The following is a 15,313-nucleotide window of genomic DNA, read 5'->3' as shown; positions in this document are numbered from 1 at the left end:
GGGAGGGCAGAAGGGATGTGACTGAGGAAGGTACTGCCCTGTATTCTTTGTATCTAGCACGTCTGTTATTCCTAGGTTTTAAAAACTGTTCAATGTTTCTCAGTTAATCTTGAGTAGATGGAACAGGCCAGGGAGGCAAGATCAGAAGAAATGAGGCAGGGCACGGAGCGGTGCCAGGCTGACCCTGAAAGGGAGACAGACACAGACAGGCAGACACAGACGGTTTAGGAATGAGGCGGAACAATGAGACGGCTGCTCAGGTGTGTCTTGCTGTTGCTGATACTTCCCTCAAATGGCTCATTACTGACTCGGCACTGCTTGGTAAAACCTGTGGATTTCTTCAGCTCTGAGTTCTCTCTGAGGCTTCCGGCTCAGTCTGGAGCTCACCCCTAGGGGGGACTCAGCTCTGAGAACAGCCTGCAGTCCTGGGAATCTTCACGCAGGAAACCCCTTGGGCTGGACCAGCTCTCACAGGGCTGCTATGAGACCAGCTCCATCGTCAGAGACCTGGGCGTGGACCATTCGATGGGGAAAAGGGCTGAGCCCGATGCCAAATCAGATAGGAGGGACAAAGTGTGTTCATTCTCATGTGACTAGGCTTTGTGGCCTGGCTCACAGATGGAAGGCTCAGGATGGTGTCTCGCAGAGAAAACCCTGGCAATGGGTTTGAGATGTCTTGGACTCTTTCTTGTTAAGCTTTTTGTAATAAATTCTTATCAAATATCCGTCCTGAAAATGCCACATTCAAAACTGAAAGAATGTTAGAAGTTGCCTTCTCCAACTGCCCAATGGTAAACACACCCTGCTACAGTTAGAGCAGGTCAGGCAGCCTTTGCCTGGATTTTAACAGTGACGGGGAGTTCATTATTTACAAAGGTTACATGTCGGTAAGAAGGTCAGACAGAGTTTTTGAACCTTAAAAAGATGTCGCCCCCTAGTCCTTGCTGAAACGCTAGGAATAATGAGGATCCCTTCAAATATATTTTGTCTGTTATCCCTCTCTGTCAAAAACAACCCAATTCTTAATATCAAATTTTCAAAATTCATCTTTGATTTCTTATTATCAAAGTTATACCATATATTCCTTAAAGAGTCAAACAGTTCTCGAACACCAATTGGAAAAAGGAGCAGTTCCCAACAACCGCCCCATTTCCTGGCCAGAAGCAACCACGTTCAGCTCCTACTGCTGACTCCTGGAATAATTACTCCCTATCTCTGACTAGTATCCTTGTAACGCAGCCTACTGACTTTTTCAGCTTTATGTATCACCTATTTAACTTTGTATTTTGGAAAATGAGGATTAAGCTCTCTTTCAAACCCCATCTCATCTACACACCCAAAACTTCATTTTTCCAACCTTTTGATACAATTACATTATAATTTTGATCAGATCAGTAGCCTTGCTTTACATTATTAGCTTTCTGTACAGACTGTTCACAGCTGTAGCAAGTTGGCTGCTAGGCTTACTTTTTTCTTCCCTACGTTGTTTTCCCTGGAGTTAATAATTGTGTTGGTGATTCATAGCTTAGATTTCTGTGCACTTAAAAATTCAACCCCAGACCTTCCCCTGATGAATAACTTTCTCAATACTTTCCAATACATTGTCTACAAATTTCATCTCCTTGAATAAATCTCTTCAGATCTCCTTCAATCTTGATTAACGACATACTAGTCTTGTCACAGACCTCAAGGGGCCACTAATGGGAAGAAACAAAGGGAACACATGGACCAGGGGCAGGGAACAGATCAACATATTTTCCTTAGCAAAACATACTTAGAATAGTGGGAAAATTGTTTTCTTTACAAACACAGACACAAACCCCAAAACCCCATAAAGAATGATTAAAGAGCCGTAAAACCCATTGCCCTGCCATCAAATTCTGTATAACAAAACAAAAATAACAGAAGGAAAATATCATATAAATATGAATCTCAAGGGGGATGGGGTACACTCAGTGACAGAGTGTGTGCTCAGCATTCATAAGGTCCTAGATTCAATCTTCAGTACCTCCATCAGAAAAAAAAATTAAAAAAAAATGTTTTAATTTTAAATATTTACATATGTACAAACATCCTCTTTTAAAACTGTGTTCTACCGAATAACCCGAGTTAAGGAGAAAGTGCCTCTTCATGACTGTGATCCTGCTGATAATTGAGGGAGGAAATTAGAGTATGACCACATGAAATAAAATCCCTTATGAAACAATGATCCCGGGTGACAATCATTATTGGCTGCTGTCATCAAAATATGAGAGTCAACTGGAAATTATGTACCTTATGACAGGAGTACAAAACTTCACATAACAAGTATTCTTGCACAAAGTTGAACCTCAATCAGATCAAGCTTTTAGGGGAGGATCAAATCACTTAGCTAAAGCAAATACATAGGATGGAGAAACAAGTCTAACACCACAGGGGAGAATGAATTCAGCCAAACAGGTAATAGAGAAACCCCTCAGCAATTTCAAGGAAAATGAGAAACAGGAAATTTTTCGATTAGAGCCCACTTGAGACATATACCAGCTGCAATGTCTGAACCTAGTCTGGATCCCGATTTCAACCCCAAAACTACTTAAAAGTGTATTTTTCTGACAATTAGGGAATTACTTTGTAACCCTAAATAAAAAAGGAATATTTCAATTGTATTTGAAAGAGATCTTGTCATTTCACTAATGAAAGGTGAAGCTATGTAGGATTGTCTTCGAAATGATCCCGTAGTGGGGGAGGGGAGGATGTGGAGATGAAAGATGCAACGGCAGTGACTCTGAGTTTATAATTCTGGAGCTGGGTGACTGATACAGGCAGGCTGGCTGTGCTGTTCTCTCTACTTCTGTACATGTTTGAATCTTTCCATAAAATGTGAAACAAACAAAAAGATTTCAGTGTTTTAAAACCCTCACTTTGAAGGTTAAGAGGTTTGCCCAAGTAGGTGGGCACCTGCATGGGGCACTGAGATTAGGAAGATCAGGCACCCGGCTCCAGGACGACCTGGGCCTAACTTGACCCTCCTCTTCTCCTCACCATCCACAGCCAGCCCATCACTGTATCCTGTCAGGTCCATTCCCCAAACGAATTTCTCCCTGGCTCCCACCTTCTCTCAGCTGGCCCACTCCAAGAGCCTCCGACCCGGCCTCCCTGCTTCCTGGGTCCCTGCAATTCATTCTCCACATTATCTTTGCAAATTGTGGGTGAGAGAAAATTACTTTAGTGCTTAAACTACCATGACTGCTTCTCACTGTGCTTAGAGTCTACACTCCTTTCTGTGCTCCTGATGCCCTTCTAAGCCTCGCGTCTCATCCCTCTCACCAGCGCTGGCTCCAGTATCTCCTCAAACCTGCTGAACACATTTGTGCCTCCGGGCCAATGGACAAGCTGCCTTTATTCCTGGGGTAACTTTTCCCAAATCCTCAAAGTCCAGCCTCCTTATCACCATCTCAGCTCACATGTAACCTACGCAAATATAGCTTTCTTGACTCACTTCCCCCCAAGTCTCCCATCTCAACACAGTGTTATTTCCTTCATTTCTATCTGACATTGTTTCCTTATTCGCCCGATTATTTTTATTTGCTCGGTTGTCCTTGGCCTCCCTCCCACCAGCAGCCTTGCCCAAACAGCATAAGCTCCCGGGGAGCAGCCGGCACTACTGCTCTGAGAAGACACATGCTGAGTGCGACATTACAGTCACATGGTGTAGTGAAACGTTGTCGAAAATCAGATATAGCAAAGCAGTGAGAATTTCTCTCTTATTTTATAATTTAAGTGAAATCTAACATTTACTGCTCTTTAATGAAAATTTGGTAGGTCTTTATTCCCAGTTCTTGGACGGGAACCACTAAAGCCTTGAAATTTCCCAAGATAGATGTGTCTTTGCTATTCATGGTGGACCGCTGTTTGGCTTGTGTTCACGGGATAACTCAGGATGGGGACTGGCCAGCCAGAGACACCAACCATGTGATTAGATGAGTGGGGCTTTGAGCTTTGTTACAATTTGCGTGACCACCAGGAGAGGAAGGGGCTCAACGGTTAGGGCTAAGGAAAGGTTTGAGTTACAGTTAGGGTTTGGGTTAGCCATGTCGGTAGTGACCCAATAAATCATGTCTTTGTAATAAAGCCTCCAGTAAAAACTTGGGGCAACAAAGCTCAGAGCTCCTGTGAGCTTCCTGGTTGGTAACACTCTTGGAGGACTGTCACCCTCAGATGCCGTGAGGGCAACCCTGAGCCCTCCCCACTGGAGTGCTCTCCACAACAGCTCACCTGAGGAGATCTAAGGGCTGCTTCTTGTCTATGCTTCGAGGAGGAGCCCATTCCCTGTACAGAACGCCCTGTTCACTGGGACAGCTGAGGTCATCTTATGGAGGCTGAAGTTGCACTGGGAAAAAGAAGCAAAGAGGTGAGCATCACTGTCACCACGTGATCACATGTTCTGTTGATAAAATGTGGTGCTAACACTTCGTGGTCATTTGTAAATAAGGGGCCCTCACTTGCCAGAATGTATGGAGGTACCATATAATTTTTCATAATTCTCACCCAGGATTAATACTAACCCCTTGAGGGTCATTTGCAAACGTGGGTAGAAAGGAACGCTTGGATGTTACAGTCCTGGAACCACCGTGGGTACCTGGTGAGAGACTTGCAGGTGCTTAACGTCCTACAACTTGGCCAGTCTTCCACAGCAAAAAAAACTAGGCCACCCAAGGGCCCAAACTGCTGCAGTGGAGGGACACCTGACGGTCCAGCCCCATCCTTGGACAACCAGAGGAACCTGGACTCTGGCTGGTTAGGGGCAGGGTCAATTTTAAAACCCAGGTTTTTTTGTCCACACAATTCAGTAGTTATTTGGTGACAGCACATGGAATATAAACAACAAAGAAACTTGACATGATGTTATATATTTAGCTTACTCAAGAAACAAAATTAAAATCCAGTCATTCTCCTTCCCACCTGACCTACTTTCCATTCTCCTGTACTAGAACCAGATTATTACCCACCCAGCCTTAACATGGGTCCTGACTCCACTTACCTCCCTCCCAAACACCACATGCGATGATTTCTAAGCCTGGATGTGGGACCAGCAATTACAACAGGCTTTAGTGGAAAAGAACTGGTTGTGCGCAGCTGCCAACGAAACACTGTAGAATCCTGGTGTCCCACATTAATAATCATGACAGCTGTTTGCAAGTGTCCCCAAAGTTCATGTCAGACTCTCACTGCTAATTTTGCTGGGACATAAATATAAAACAGGTGGACTGCTGGGCTGGACTGCTGTGCTGGGTCTCTGATCCAGGAAGCTCAGTGTCTGCTCCCTGCACCCAGCTCCCTGTTCTGTTCATGCATGTGCATCAAGCAGCTGTTTAGTGTCCACTTTAATATCTTAAACAGTGCATTTCAGTATTGTCTTCATTCACAAATATGTGTAACACACAGTAGTAACGATCAATCTCAGTCTTTGCTTTCTGTGGTCTTAGAGAGTCAGATAAATGGATAGCAAAGATAACAAAGTCGTAGAGCACTATAATATAGTATTTCCTTTATTTCAATATCAGGATTTATTTAAAGAGCTTAGATATAACATCCTTGCAGTTATGGCAACTTTCATCATCTGAAGCTCTTACATTTTAAAAATGTCATTTCATGCAAGATGTTTTCAGTTAGAGAAATGCTCCTGAATTTGAGGGGTTGCTGTCATCTCAGACGGAGTCCCTAAAAAATGTCAACACTCTGCAGTATTGCCATCATGACAAGAACCCAGACAGATGAAATTTGGAAAGCCCTGTGGCTTCCTAGTGCACAGACAGAAAATGATATTTCAAAGGGAAAAATCCTGAATTACAGAAAATGATAAATGAAATGGTCTAACATGCATTTCCCTTACAAAGAACTAATATTCCTTTGGTTGATAATAACACCTGTCAGCAATTATGAAAAGAGCTGACAGATGCATAGTACTTACTATTAGCCAGGGCAGTTCTAACATTGACACAGAATTTTTAATCCCCATAGCAACTCTACCAGGTGGGTATTATTATTATCCCCATTTTATTGATGAGGAACTTGATAAACACAGAGGCTAATGACTTTTACAAGGTCGACAGCGAGAGACCAGCACAGGTGTTCCAGCCTGAGTCTATGCTCTTGGCCTCTTCTCTCTTTTTTTTTTTTTTTGGTGGTGCGGAGATAATAAGGTAATTCTGGTGGGGGGTGGGGAGGTAATTAGGGTTATTTGTCTATTTTAGAGGACGAGATGGGGGCTGAACCCAGGACCTTATACTTGCTAAGCATGCGCCCCATCACTTGAGCTGTACCCTCCCTTCTAGAGTCTATGCTCTTAGCTGCTAATCTTCACTGTCCCAAATGGTAACTCTGGGGGAAATACAGTTCATTCATTCACTCGTTAAACTCAGCCTTCCCGGTGCCTGGGATTCAGCAGTGAACAAGACAACATGGTTCCTGCCTTAAATGAGCTTGTCGCCTCCTGACATATTATCTTCATTTTACCCAGGAAGAAACAAGGTCAAGAAGATTAGTCTTTTCCTGTTAACACCTGAGGAGACATGAGGTGCTTTATTTCATTTCTGCCATTTGACTTACACCATGGGGAAGGAAAGCTGCCTTGCAGATCCCGGAGCTCACTAGCCTGTTAATCCCGAATTTTTTTTAACACTGTCCCTTACTTGATACTTGATCTGAGAAAGGATGAAGTAAACCTAAAAATATTCTAAGAGAGTGTGTGGTTTATACGGGATAACAAACCAGCCACTGTTAACTATCCTAACAGGGATCTGTAGGCATATTTCTTTTCTTTCTGTTTTTTCCTTTTTATGGGCAGCTTTTAAAAACCAAATCAAACCAACCCAACCAAATCACTGATAATTCAACAGCAGGTTCTAAATCACCCCCAAGACAGCAGCTAAACTCGGTTTAGACTTACAATGCGGCTTCTGGTGGCTGGATTGAAGAATGTATCTCTATCCTGAATATAATAGTCATTCATGCAGCTCTTCACAAATAGGGAAATGAAAAATTCTTGCTCTGTCTTGATGATACTTTCATCTACTTGGAGGACTTTCATAAAACTGCTGAAATTATCAAAGGCTGAGGACCGGGTTTTCAGATCATTGGGCTTCAGGGGCAATTTGATGTGCAGTATCTCAGCGTATGTATAGAGCACCTCCCACAGGGTGTGTACTTTTCAAATACAAGCTTGTCATCCAAAACCTATATTGGGAGAATGAAAACACATACAAGGAAATTATTTTCTCATTTTTAGTACACAGACTTTTCTTACATTGCTGGTAGTTAAAGCCCTTGTGCAAGCACACACACATATGACACTGGTAAAAGTGAAGACATAATAAAAATAGATTTGCAAACCATCATACATTTTTGCCTTAAAGATAATTTCTTTGTTGAAGTTACTGAAAAGTTATTTAAAATCCTTAGAATTTATTCATAAAAAAAACCACTGGTTTACATGAAGAAAAGCAAACTTGTTAATTTTTAGTCCAAATTAGTAACTAAAAATTGAAACACCATAATATTCTTTGCAGTGGTATTGTAATGACAATTTTTTAAATTTCTGAAACCTAGGACTATTTATATATCTGTTCAATATAGTGTTAAACAGCAATTAAAAGGGATTTAAAAGAATTTTATTACTGATATGGAATATATAATTAAAGTAAAAAGCAAAAATATGTGAAATAATAATTTTCCTTTTGGAAGGGAAAAATATCTACATTTGAACAAAAAAGTTTAGAAGGATTTTAAGTTTCTTTATGTATAATTCAGGTACAGATGATTTTTAATTCCACTTTTTTTCATTTTCAAATTTGGGAGGTAAATTTTTATAATAAAAATACTTTAAAAAGGTTCTTGCCTTAATACATTAATAGTTATATTTATGACTACATTCTCTAGCTATTAAAATGATCTCCTAGCTTTGGATCTGAAACATACATTCCATAATGCAGATTCTGACTGACTCGCCTCCCAGCCCACAGGGAAGGTACCGCTAGGGTGACATGTTTCAATTATCATTCCAGGTAACATGCAGGCTCCCAGCCAATGGCTGCAAAGTGACTGACACTGATCAGGTTGCTCCCAGCTGCAGACCATCACAGATGAGGTTAGATTCATAGGCTCATGCTTTCTCTGTCAAAAGAAATGAGAAAATGTTAAGCTTTTACTTTCACCAAGGGAACAAGTAGTTGTTTGACTTTTTTTATGTAAAAAAATAACAACAAACCAATTCGAACCTGATGAAAAGGCATTTGCTCAAAACAGCACAGTAGCAATGAAAGTGCTCTGGCTGGCAGGGACTTGTTGGATTCCTGTGAGTACTTGACTCCTCACATGGAATTCCCTTGGCACTCCAGAAGGCCTGTGGTTGTCCCCATGGGTTTGTGGCCATATATGACACACAAAAGTCTCTGGCTTTGCCACAATTTCAAAGCCTTTTTTAGCTTATGAAAGGCTTTGCACTCAAATGGAGTTTTCTTGAGTCCACTCACTGATGTCATTCACCAGAGTTATAGCCCAGATCTGATATTCTAGATATCTTGCAGACATTCAAATGTTTCAGGTTTGGATGTGTATTCACCTCTGCAGGCCTGGACAAAATTCGATAAAGCCACCCGGACAAGTTCAGCAAAATGCAAAGACATTTTTCTCTCTGCAAGACTGAAATGTCTGTGAAGCTCTAAAAACTTCGGCATCTACAAATATAGGGAACCAACTCATCAATAACATATCTATCCATAATGCATGGACATTTAAAAAAAATTCTGTATTTGCTGCTATTAAATTCTATCTGGCTTTTGCCAAATTGTGTCCTAAGCTGTAAGGAAAGTATATAAATGTAAAGAATTTTTGACCTTTTAAGAGAAAAAGGAACCCTCCTACTCGGTTGGTGGGAATGTAAATTGGTGCAGCCACTATGGAGGACATTATAGAGGTTCCTTAGAAAACTAAAAATAGACTTCCGTGTGATCCAGCAATCCCATTCATGGGTATATGTCTAGAGAAAATTGTAATTCAAAAAGACACATGCACCCCAATGTTCACAGCAGCACTATTTACAATAGCCAAGACACTGAAACAACCCAAATGTTGACAGATGACTGGATAAAGAAGGTGTGGTATATTATATATATATATATATATACACACACACATATACACACACACACATATATACAAATGAACACACACACACATATACACATGAACACACACACACAATGGAATCCTGCTCAGCCATAAAACATAAAATAATGCCATTTGCAATAACATGGATGGACCTGCAGGGTATTATGCTGAGTGAAATAAGTCAGAGAAAGAAAAACAAATATTCTATGTATTAACTTATATGTATATCTAAAAAATAAAACAAATTAATGAGTATAATAAAACAGAAATAGACTCACAGGTACACAGAACAGACTGGTGGTTACCAGTTGGTAGAAGGAAGAGAGGGGGGGCAGGAAGGGTGTAGGGGATTGAGAGGTAAAAAGTACTATATATAAAATAGATAGGTAACAGGGCTGCATCATACAGCACAGGGAAATATAGCCATTATTTTATGGTGACTTTAAATGGAATATAATCTATAAAAATGTTGAACCTCTGTGTTGCACACCTGAAACTAATATGATGTAAATCAACTACTCAATTACAAAATTCTTAATCAAAGTTTTCTTTTCATATTATTTGCAATAAGTTAGAAGCCAGGACTGTCAATAGAAACATAGTGCAAGTGACAATTTTCCAATAATCCCATTTAGACAATAAAAGGAACAAGTGAAATTAATTCCAGTAATAATTCTATTTATCCCAAAATATTCAATATACTATCATTTCAAAAGTGTGATTAACACTTTTAAAACTTATTAATAAATATTTTACATTATTTTTGTTGTACGAAGTCTTGAAAATCTATTATGTATTTCCCACTTATAGAACATCTCAATTCACAATAGACACATGTGGCTGGTGGCTACCATACTGGAAAGAGTAGATTACACCATTCACACTTCTGATAAATTACCTGCTCTTAGTTATGTAAAAAACTTGCAGAAAAGGCTTTAGATATTCCCTATATCAAACAAAGCAAACTTGACGGGTGATGAGTATCTTCATTATAAAGTGAAGAATAAAGGTAACAGAGCCATGGTTACCTGTATGTTAATGTAACAATACCTTCTTAATTCATTCAGGACTTTACAGTCTTTCTTCATATGTCAATGATTCACTGTCACTGCACAATGTTTTTCACTATTATCATTTTTGGAATTGAGAGGCTTCTGATCACCCTGCTTTGTGCATCTCTACATAAAAGAAAACAACAAAACAGAGAAAAATACCTTATTAAAGATAATTTAGGGAGGAAGGTATAGCTCAAGTGAAAGATCATATTCTTAGAATGCACAAGGGCCTGGGTACCATCCCCAGTACTTCTAAAAATAAAATAAATAAATAAAAACCTAATTACCACCCCCTGTAAAAAATTAATTTATTACTTTAATTAAAAGTTTAAAAAAGCTAATTTAGTGCAGGCTTATCAGGCTACAAGAGCTACAATGAATGCCCCTCCCCCCATTAATTTAGAAGAATTCTCACAGTATTTCCCAACATAAAGGCTAAAATATAATTCAGAACACTTTCAGAGGGTCAGCATGATTTTAACAAAACAGTAGATAATTACCTCCCTGGTGTCAAAGCTCTGTCAGAGATGGGTAAAGAAAATTTAGTAAAAACGATTTTGCAACTACCTTTGAAAAAATTCTGAGAAATGATCTTTTCTTTTGGAAATTAGTCTGCTTTTACATTCTGCAGTAGGCATACGTGTTTACAAACCAGGCAGGAACGGGATCATATTTTACACATACTTTAGAAACTGATTTGAATTTTGCTGTCTACCTGCAAGGCTATTTTTTGGGTAATAACATAAGCTAGCCACTGTACTAAATTTTGTTTCCCTGTTTGCTTAATCCTCACAACAACTCTGTAAGCTGCTTTTATTACCCCCATATAACAGATAAAGAGCTTGAGGCAGAAAATAATTTTGGAAACTTGGTAAATGGTGGAGCTGGGTAAGACGGCCTCCAGTCTGACACTCAAGTCCATTCTTCTCACCGATGTCTGATACTGCTAACTACATTCAGCAATGACCGCTGATTTCATATTTAAGTGTGTCATTTCTAAAAGTGCAAAGCCATATTAGTACTGCTGTGTAAATTATTCTTTTGAGATGTGATTGCCAAAAAACAAAATCAAATAAAATCAGGTTGCCATCGGGGGGAAGCCGAACTACATATGGACGGAAACAAGGGGACTTTTTGAGGACACAGTTGCACAACTGTAGAAATAGCTAAAATGGCTGACTTGTACAATTACAATGTGTGAATTATATGCACTGTCATTTACACCTTAATACAGCTATTAAATTAAGAATCTGGGATACCAAATTAAGACTAAAACACATATATATATCACACAAAGAACAACAGGCAAATATCATTATTTACTGAACCATTTTCCTTCATGCAGCTTCCTTTCCTCACCCATTCCTTAAAGGATGAATCATTTTTAAAATAGTCTTTTAATCTATTCAGCAAATAAATTTTGACTTCCTACTATGTACCCAGGACTAGTCTAGGCACTTGGAATAGATCAATAAACAAAACAAAAGTCCTGTCCTCACGGAGCTTGCTTGGAGTCTAGCTGGGGTGGGGGGTGTTGGTGACAATTCACACAACAGAGCAGCAGAGGAGGTGGAATGCTAGGAAAGAGGAACCATGGAAAAAAGAAAAAAAGGCAAGGTAAATAAGGTTGAGGGTATTGGATGAGGATGTTGTTGTACTAAATTCCAGAGCAGGCCACACTGAGGACTGAGGTTAGAACTAGGACTAGGAGGTGAGAAGTCCTATGTGGACGGAATAACCATCACCAAGGCCAGCGTGCACCTCGCATGTTCCAGAATGGGGGCACGGCTGGAGCTGCGGAGAAGGGTCAGTGCAGATCCTGTACAGCCTTGGAGGACTTTGTAAGGACTGTGGCTTTTACCCGGAGTGAAATGGGGAGGCACTGCAGAAAGACGACACAATCTAACAGGTTTTCAAGGCTCATTTGACTGTCGGGTGAGAATAGTCGAAACGGGTCAGAGATGAAAGGAGGGAAGCCTCTGAGAAGGGCTGTGCAGGAGGAGAGGACAGTGGCTCAGTGCAAAGAAGCAGCAAAGGAGGCAGGAGCCATGGTGAGAAGTGGCTGGGCTCTGGATATGTTCTAAAGGCAGTGTTAAACCAGATTTATTCACAGAATTCTTGTGGTATGTCAGTGAAAGTCAGAATAACTCCAAGTTTTTAGACCCAAGCAGCTGGAAGGATTAAGTTTCCACTAACTGAATGGAGGAGGCAGCAGAAAGAACCAGTCTGTGGTGTAGGAGGACCAAGAGCTCTGTTTTTACACATGTAGGTTTTAAGATATCAGAGATCCAAGTGAAGATGTCAAATCAGCAGAAGATTGTAAGAGCCCAGAGTTGGAGAGAAAAAGTCTAGCTGGAGACAGAAATGTGGGAATTATGGGTCACACAGGTGGTACACGAAGACATGAAACCCAGGTACTCAAACATTAAGATAACCTGGCATTAACCATAGAAGTTGTCCTTGAGGGCCTGCCTACTAGGTGTGGATATCAGTCCTATGTCCCGACCACTCGAGTTTTAAAAAGGAACTTAGAAATGAATTCGTGCAAGACACTGCCTCCAGTGGGCGGGATCAGAGCTGGAGTGGGAAAATGGGATGGTACACACTACTCCCTACTGCAGAATGTGTGTATGTGTGTGTGTGTGTGTGTACGCATGTGTGTGTGAGCAAGGGGATGAGTTACACCTGGCTTAATAAAAAGAGCTAGTAAATTCAGAAGCCAAAAGATGAAAGAACATCCAGATCTGGTAGAGGGAACAAGGGAAACATGGTGTACTGTAAGACATTTCCCCATAATGCCACTTCCCACCATCCTTTCATCAGGAACACAGTTGGAAAAGGGGGAATTATGTACATACGTGTGATGTACACAAACTTTCTGACTATGTAACACTGAATATCTCCATATGTAGCAAGTTAATGATACTTATATCTCCATCAAGTTTAATAACAAGTTCACAACAGAGGGAAAATAAAATATTGAGGACTGAGAGAAGTACCATAGAAGGACTTTCAATGCTCAGAATGGAAGCAAAAGCAGCTTCACCCCACAAAGAATGTCATTAAGGGTCAGGAATGTTTATATTTGCTTAAGAAATTGAGAGTTACAGCTTCCTGCTTTAAAGAATTAACTTTAAGACAGATACTACAGTATAAGCAACGTCTATACTGGTGCTTTCTTAAAGCTATTTTTAGTTCCTGCTTTTTCTGATGTACTCCAGAAACTCTGCAAAGAAAACCTTCTATTCAAAGGCTTAAAGGAATAAAAAAAGAAATAACACTGCATTCTTTTAAGTGTTCTCTGTACCGAAAGTCACTTGCAAATGCAGCACCCTGCCACAGGTCTACATTTTTAACAATAAAGTCCTTTGTGCAATATTTCAATTGCTATGTGACTTTGTGTCAGTCTCTCACTCAGAAGCAGAATGGAGTACCAGAAAATGACACATCAGGTCTAAAACTACAGATGTGGAAGGTGAACGTCCACCAGGAAACAGCTAAGTGGGAGGGTAAGGTTTACCTTTTAAGTTACCGTAAGTGCAGTTACACCTGCTTCCTGCTTCCCCTGTGAAGTGAAGAACTAGTCTTTTCCAGAAAAGCTCTCATTCTGAGAACTGTCTTCTTCAAATATTTGGAGATTCTCTTTTAAGGTTCTTTCACTTTTAAGTCTTTCCCCAACTCTACATCCCATATCAAGTGTTAAAATTATCCAATAGCCTATTTCTACAGAACATACTCTACAAAACCTGAGGTTTCTCCGGGTTTGGATCCCAGAACTCTGCTACCAGATAATCGTAAAGCCTTCCTTCCATAAGTGACTCTTCTGCCAATTCCCAGCTGCGGGCAAATTCGGCTTCTCAGACCAGGTCACTTTCTAACTCTGCCTACGAACACTCTGCTGCCAGGAAAGGAACTCTCAGACCGAAAGCACACAATGCCCCTAGTGAGGGTTGCCTCCTTCAATCAATCAAGATGCCATCACCAAGCAAATATTTAAACCAACTGCAAAACCTCTAAAGACATCTTACAAACAATATAGTTTGTATAGATGCATACTATTTGCTCTGGAATAGTGATTTCCAATGGAAGGAACAAAGGACCACATGACCCAAGCAATTTTTTAAAACTGCACACAACCGTCCCTCTTCACGTGAAGATTCAGGCAAGCCCGTCGTACAGGCCTAGGTGTAACAGAATGACAGCACCTCTAGGAGTAGGGTGAAAAGCAGCGAGGTAGACTTTTAGTGAAAGGGGGTGATGTAATAGGCCCCATCGCCCACTTACCTCCCACCACAGGACAATCATCTCAGATCGAGAACAAACACTTTGGGAAACAGAGATTGTATTTGTTTTTATGGTTTTCTGGAGGAAAAAATGCCCTGAGACATGTGAAGTTGTGGCTGCAAAACTGAACAGGGGACCAGACATTTTCACATTCAGGACACAAATAGCCCCCGGGTGGTCACCGTATCTGCTCTCCCTTTTGCCTGTTCATCCCAAAAGCTGCAGGACTCTCCTGCTTGCAATGACACCCACCACTTCTCACAAATTCCTGCCAAGATCATGTCAGTAGCTTGTGGTCTCAAAGTCACCATTTGTACTGCTCTGAAGTCCCTCCATTACTTTATATCCCTTCTATTTTCTCTGTTGTCTTCCTAGCTGCACTTGCATTCAGAAGCTGGTTACCGCACTAACATTGCCTCTGTAATCAGTCCAGGATATAGGAAGTAGAGATTCAACTGTAACCAGTCCCAGAATACTTGTCATGCCACTCTAGTGTCCCAAAAAATACTCTGGCATCCCTCATCTCACCCAAAGAACCACCGCATTACTTAGAGGTTGTAAAATTAGAGGGCTTTCTCTACTGGGAAACACTGTGGCTTGTGATTAGACTTGTTATTTCAGTTTTTGCAAGTAGTTACAGGCAAAAAGACATGTTCTGCAAATTTTCTTCAAGCGTTTGCAATTTAAACTTTTATTAGATACAGAGACGTTGGACTAACCGTAATCTATGAACATATGGTCATATTACCAAATAATGTTCATGTCTGCCTTACAGACATGTAAGAACTTGAATTACAGTTTCATCCTGTAGGCCTTTAGAATTGGAT

The 15,313-nt window shown here is 40.5% G+C and overlaps 1 long non-coding RNA gene across 1 annotated transcript in view; it reads right to left on the bottom strand.

Annotated features, from left to right (window-relative positions):
• The window catches only part of LOC140688703 (uncharacterized), a 35,846-nt gene extending 28,653 nt beyond the window's left edge, over positions 1 to 7,193 (bottom strand). Inside the window, exons 1-2 of the long non-coding RNA XR_012063453.1 lie at positions 6,929 to 7,193; positions 4,255 to 4,369 (exon numbers count right to left, since the gene is read on the bottom strand). This is a non-coding gene — a long non-coding RNA (uncharacterized lncRNA). The remainder of the gene's footprint in view (positions 1 to 4,254; positions 4,370 to 6,928) is intronic.
• Between the last annotated feature and the right edge of the window lie 8,120 nt (positions 7,194 to 15,313).

This window comes from Vicugna pacos, chromosome 2, assembly GCF_048564905.1.
Source record: "Vicugna pacos chromosome 2, VicPac4, whole genome shotgun sequence".
In the NCBI taxonomy this organism is placed as follows: Eukaryota; Metazoa; Chordata; class Mammalia; order Artiodactyla; family Camelidae; genus Vicugna; species Vicugna pacos.
The sequence above is the reverse complement of the archived record's forward strand: the minus strand, read 5'-3'. Positions and strand labels throughout refer to the sequence as shown.